Here is a 6474-nt window from a genome sequence, read left to right on the forward strand (position 1 = left end):
GGGGGGGGGGGTAGAACGTAACCCCGCAAAAAATGAGGGACTATTGTCTGTCATTTTAATGAAAAATTTGGAATTTGGGAAGTTGCATCTCAATACGGTGAAACTTATTTTTTTGTATTCTGATTATATTTACTCACTGTGTGTTGTACAATGATGGCTGCACAAATATGATGCAAATCCTTCATCACAAAAGAAGCTCTGTGCCTCAACTTAACCCCGTGGTTTTACATTAAACATATTCAAACTGCTTTGTGCTAATCTGACAAAACGTGTTTAACATTGTTTGTACACTTTTCAAAGGCAGTGGCTTTATTACAGGCAAAGCCAACAGAAGGCATGGCATAAGAGTGCTGACAGGAATATTAAGTAAGGCAGCCTGAGCAATATAGAATATAAATGAGGTTATTTTACACTGCAAAGCTCTGCAAACCGACGCGCAGACTTCCCTCTTTGTAATAAATCATTCCCATTCAGACAGCCTCTACTCTTAGGGCATTGTTTAATATTATCTGCAATAGAAGGGAGAAATAAATTGGTTTACATTGCAACAACAAAAAAAAGGTGCTACAGTTGGAAAGCATTATGTGATGATGAAAGATAGAATATACTTGACTTATTGATGATAATGAACGTGCAAGAGAACCTTGCATTGGGGTGGGGGTGAGTTGTGCCAGAGCCATGTTCATATTCTAGAAAGAAATCCCAGGTAAGCAGTAAATGTAGCAGAGTGAGATTTTCTGAAATAGCAGTTTAGTCCCTACGCACCACTTTCAATAGAAGAACATAAAAATGCAATTTAATGTTTGCACACCAACCTTCAATACCGAGTGTGCAGTGTTGAGATAAATATTTTGTCAGAATGCTGTGGGATAACGATGACGTGACAATTACTCTACTGAAGACACATTCCTTTGCATCTATGCTTTAGTACGAAAAAAAAAGCCCAACCATGTTTTCTATGATTTGCAAATCAAAAAAGGAGTGCAGTTTGTGTTCGATATGCCACACATTTACTCTTGCCCCAAAATGTTCTGGTTATTTTTATTCAGAGAGAAAGCTCCAGTTCAGAGGGCTAAACGTTTTACTTTGGCCTCTCTGCAGCAAGATCCAAAATCAACATTGAAGGGAGACCATCTAAGAAAAGAAACAGCCTTTTCTTTGCTCTGCTGCCTGGTGGAGCCCTGAAAACTAACATTTAGAAATACACCTCCATGTCAAATGTGTTGCAGCAGTGCCAGAATGAGAGCATTGTACCAAAGCTGTTCCCAGCAGAACAGTTACATAAGTGAGACAAATTTAGAGAGCACAAAATGTGAGAACTTTAAGGTAGATTGAAGAACTACTCTTTCACTGCATTGCCCATATGTGACAATGGTTTATGTGCAAGAATCTTCTTTTTCCCCACTGGCCTGATAGTGTGGATGGCCGAACATGCAAATTGGACAATATGACATTTGAGCCTACACTTGGAATACATGTTGAAACTTGTACTTTATCTGAGAGATTGGCTATTAACTGCTTTTTTGTCTTAAATCTATAGCCCCGAACTTGTGGAACACATTAACTCCTGTGCATTCTCGGGCTGCTTTTGATTGAAGTAGATGGTGAATGAGGGAGAGTGTGATACCTGTAAGTCTTTTTGGAAATGATATTCACACCCTTCTGTAGCGGGAAATGAAAGTTGCTTTCAAGTGGGCTTCTCTTCTGAATTGAGGGGGGAAAAAAATCCAGATTTACAAAACTGGTGTTGGGCATTGGTGGCTCATTATTCTCCTGTTGTCGTTTCTCATATCTGCTCATGCACAGGGATGCCCTCCAACTCCTCAGTATTTAGAGATAGGAAGGCACAAGGGTCCTTTCCAATCAGATACATCAGGATGCTCAACGGTTGGACTGTATACAGCTCTGGAGCTGCTCTGTGAATGAAATATGATCTCACTGTTGGAAGGTGATTCTGGTTTGTTTTATGAGGTCATTATTTTTTTGAGCATATAGGCATTTGTCATGGGCAGGTTTAGTGAAACATATAGGAACAGGAATATTGGGAACATCCTGTAACAATGATAGAATGGCTGATATAGTTGAAAGAGCAAACATTTTCAAAAAACAAAAAAATAAACTTTTTACTTTCCCTCGGCAGTAATAATTTAACCAAGCTTCCTTAGGCTGGTTTTCGCTGTATAGTTTGGATGACTGGTACATGTAACTTGACCAGTTTGTGAATTCTTGCACAAATACTAACACATTTCCTACGATTACCCCTTTTCCTAAACCTTTGCCCTTTGTTTCAAGTTGTAAGGTGTTGCCAATGAACTGTTACTCAACTGTTACTGTCCCTCGCTACTTTGTGGTTCGACTTTTGAGGACTTGCTCTTTCATGGTCTTTCAAAGTACAGTACTGTTAAATTGTACACAACAAATAAATAAATAAAAATGTGCCGCCAATTTGTAGTTTTCTCTCAATAAACCTAAACTGTTTTGCAAGTCCAAAGAACTGTTACACAGAAGCCATTAGTTCGCTTCCCAGAAGCCAACAGTGCTTCGAACCGCTGCTTTCTACGAAATGGAGGAAACATTTTGCAATGCAAAGTCAGAATTAACGATAAGCTCACAAAACTGGAAGGAAAGTTGCAAATGATTCTGAAGCTGAACTCATCCTTCAAGTTGTATCTTCACTGGTGAGCACCTGGGCTGCAGATGATCTGGACTCTGTGTGACCTGTATCCTGGGGCTGCAGGGGACAGACAACGGTGGGGTTCAGCATGGCTCTGGTCATGCGATTCTGGTCCGGACTGGGCCGAGGTGGTGGATTATACTGGGCAGCCTTGCATGTGGAGTGTCCTTCCTGGAGCAGCAGTACATGCACATCAAGCTGGATGGGGCGGTGGGCTTCGTAATGCTGCAGGGTAACCAAACAGAACTGAGCTTCCACAGAACTGGTGAGTACTCATATAAAATTTTGCAGTAGCTGCTGTACAGTACTTATAGTATATTTATGTTAAAATTACATAGGTTTAAGAATTTGTAACACTGCAAGAGTGTGGGGAGGGTTTATAAAGCCTTAAAATTTGTATATAAAATAATAAAATAAGTATAACGTCCCTACTTAGTGGATTTTCAAATTTTTATTTTTTTTTTGGGGGGGGGGGGGGGGTGTCCAGAACGTAACCCCCATAATAAAAGAGAGACTACTGTAATTCAAAAATGCCACTACCAATTCATGAAGCTGATATGACCTTAACTGTTAGAGTCTTTTTTTATTTATTTTTTATTTGTATCTACAAATGTAAAATGTTGCATTGATGTTATGCCTATATGCGAGATGCTGGCTGTTGGCTCATCAATCTGGTCAGGCAGGATTCCCCAGACTGAGACTGTTCAAAGAACAAGCTACACCAAGTGAGATTAATTCTTTACAACATCAAAGTTCATGCTCAATAATCCAGGTAGAAAAAGCCGACAAAGTTAAGTCAGATCCTCTGGACGGTTTCTTTTTGTTGAAACATCCAAGCACCATCAAACTGGTTGACCCACTAAGTGAAGGTGCAATTTATAAGACTGAGTTTGTTGTGGCTCATCAGACTGATGAAGTGTTTTGGATGAAAGATGAAGCGTTTCAACAAAAAGAAACCGTCCAGAGGACCAGACTTAACTTTGCTGGAATTCTTTATAAACTTTCCACAAAACACCAAAGGTCTGAATTGTCTCTAATGTTGTAAAAAATCTAATTACTGTTTGACTGTACCTTTGCTAGACTATCCAAACAGAAATAAAATGCTTTTAAAACTACACAAGACTAGAATGAGAAAACTTATATTCAGCAGTACACCTGTATCTCCTCAAAACACAAGTTCTCAGGAAGTTACCTTTGAACATAAGAGCATTTTAATTTATAATATCTTTAAACAAACCATTCAAACATGAACTTAATAATTAAAATTAACATAAGCTGAAGGCAAAGAAGAGTAAAATATGATGTATGGTAAGAATATCTAACAATAATTGGCCATTTGAGACACAAAAACTGTGTGAAACTAAAGTTTTAACACAATGAAAAATGTGATTGTTCTGTAAAATATTAAAGTAGTATGCAATGACAAGGAGCATTGTGAAATGTAATTCACATCTAGTTGAAACAATGACTGTTTCTCTTGTTTAAAATCTATATCAAATGACTCCATTTCACATGACAGGCAAAGCTTTGGTGCAATATATGACCATGTCTTTTGCAAAAGGGAGTAAAACCCATAATTAAGTCTGCAATAAAACCGGGGGTCCTGAAGAAACTGATTCTGTACTAGAACATTAATCATAAAAAATAATGGATATCAAATATTTAATACAGTAGAATGTAAAGCTTGTATTACTTGGGCTTTTTCCAAATTGATCATGTAAAGGAAAATCCATAATTAAAATTATGCTAGCAAGGGCAAATCATTAGGATTTCTATTTGCAGTCATGCTTCAGGAAAATGAAATAATTACACTGCTGGTGATATATAGGCTATTAGTGGCAGAAATAAATTATTACTGTCTCTTATAAAAATGGATACTTGATTACTTTAGAAAAAGAAAATTATGCAAGAGTTCTTGTGTAAATTAATCGTGCATACAGTCTCTGTCTTGGCAAAATAGTCAAATTAATTATATTAGAAAGGTATATTAGTTAAAGGTCAAAACTTATTAAATATTTTCCCAATTATAGAATTTTGTCTGTACAGAGCTGCTACAACAATAAAAAAAAGTTTTATTTTCTAAGTGTCTGTCTCTTTATCCATCCATCCATCCATCCATCCATCCATCCATCCATCCATCCATCCATCCCTTTATATGTATTTAGTTTATCATGATGTCTTATATCTTACTTTTTTATGCATCCAGAGGTGCTCCATCTTGATCACACTTGTCTTTTGAGCAACAATTACTAGCAGCTGTTCTGAAGATGAAATAATCTAGATGATTTTTTTATTTTTATTTATTTTTACTTCATTTATTTTTCAAAAAGTGACAAGAAAAGCAGTGCATTCGGCCTCCTTCTATTTATCCCTCTTGAGTCTGAAAAATGACACAAACAACATGTAAATTAGGAACTATTCATTAAAACTTTTTGTCACAGAGAACTTTGTATCTTAAATTAAATATAATGATCTACCTTAAATATAAATTCACATTATGTGTCTGTGTTCACAGTGAGAAAATACTGTGCTCTGGTTGATTGTGATATAATGATGAATCATACATCTCTGGTTTTATCAAACTAGAACAAATACATCTCATGATTGATATCTTGTCTAACTGGTACATGTTTAATCTAAATAGAGCAGAGTACATAAGACAACAGCCCAGTTATCGAAGAACAAAGAGTACAATTCTTTCTGACCCATTTTTCGGTAACACTTTACAATAAGGTACACAAAATTTGCTTAACTACTGGAGAACACCTCAGGAACGAATCAGGAGTTAATAGGTAGTTAACCAGTACTTACTGGGAAACACACAACCCAGCCTTATTAGGGGACTACTGGTTAGTTACATGTGAAATGAAGAGGAACTAATCAGGAACTAATGGGTAGTTAAAATGGAAACCAAAGAGAGACAAATCAGGAGCTAATAAGTAGATAACCAGTACTTACTGGGGAACGCATTACCAAGCCTTATTAAGGGACTTAGTTACCTAGTAAATTAAGAGGAACTTATCAAGAACCAATTGGTAGTTATCAAGGAAACTAAAGAGGAACGAATCAGGAGCTAATAGGCAATAAAACCAGTAATCACTAGCAAACAGGTTTTTGACAATTATGAGCTGTGACCTCACTGGTGCAGGGTTTATTCAGAACCCACATGGATAATTTATCCTCCGTTTCTTTGGTAACAAACCAGTAGTCCCTAATAAGGCTTGGTTGTGTGTTCCCCAGTAAGTATTGGTTAACTACCCATTAGCTTCTGATTCATTCTTCTTTGGTTTCCTTAGTAACTACCCATTAGTTCTTGATTAGTTCCTCTTCATTTCCAAGGTAATTAACTAGTAGTCCCCCAATAAAGCTTGGCTATGTGTTCCCCAGTAAGTACTGCTTAACTACCCATTAGCTCCTGATTTGTTCCTCTTTGGTTTCCTTGGTATCTACCCATTAGTTCTACATTAGTTCCTCTTTATTTACAAGGTAACTAACCAGTAGTCCTTTAATAGGGCTTGGCTGCGTGTTCCCCAGTAAGTACTGGTTAACTACCCATTAACTCCTGATTTGTTCCTTAGGCATTCCCTAGTAGTTAAGCAAATTCTGTGTACCTTACTGTAAAGTGTTACCCATTTTTCTTGTCACATGAAGGAGAGCCATAAAACTAAATTGAACTTTTTGTCATTTACACTTCCTCTGCAGGCTGTGTGAAGAATTCTGTGTGACGGCTGTCTCTGTTTACTATACAGGAGTAGTCCCTTGTTACTTCACATTTAGTTTTTTGCGGACTCGCTCTATTG

The sequence above is a fragment of the Nematolebias whitei genome, chromosome 2 (genome assembly GCF_014905685.2).
Source record: "Nematolebias whitei isolate Nwh7 chromosome 2, NemWhi1, whole genome shotgun sequence".
In the NCBI taxonomy this organism is placed as follows: Eukaryota; Metazoa; Chordata; class Actinopteri; order Cyprinodontiformes; family Rivulidae; genus Nematolebias; species Nematolebias whitei.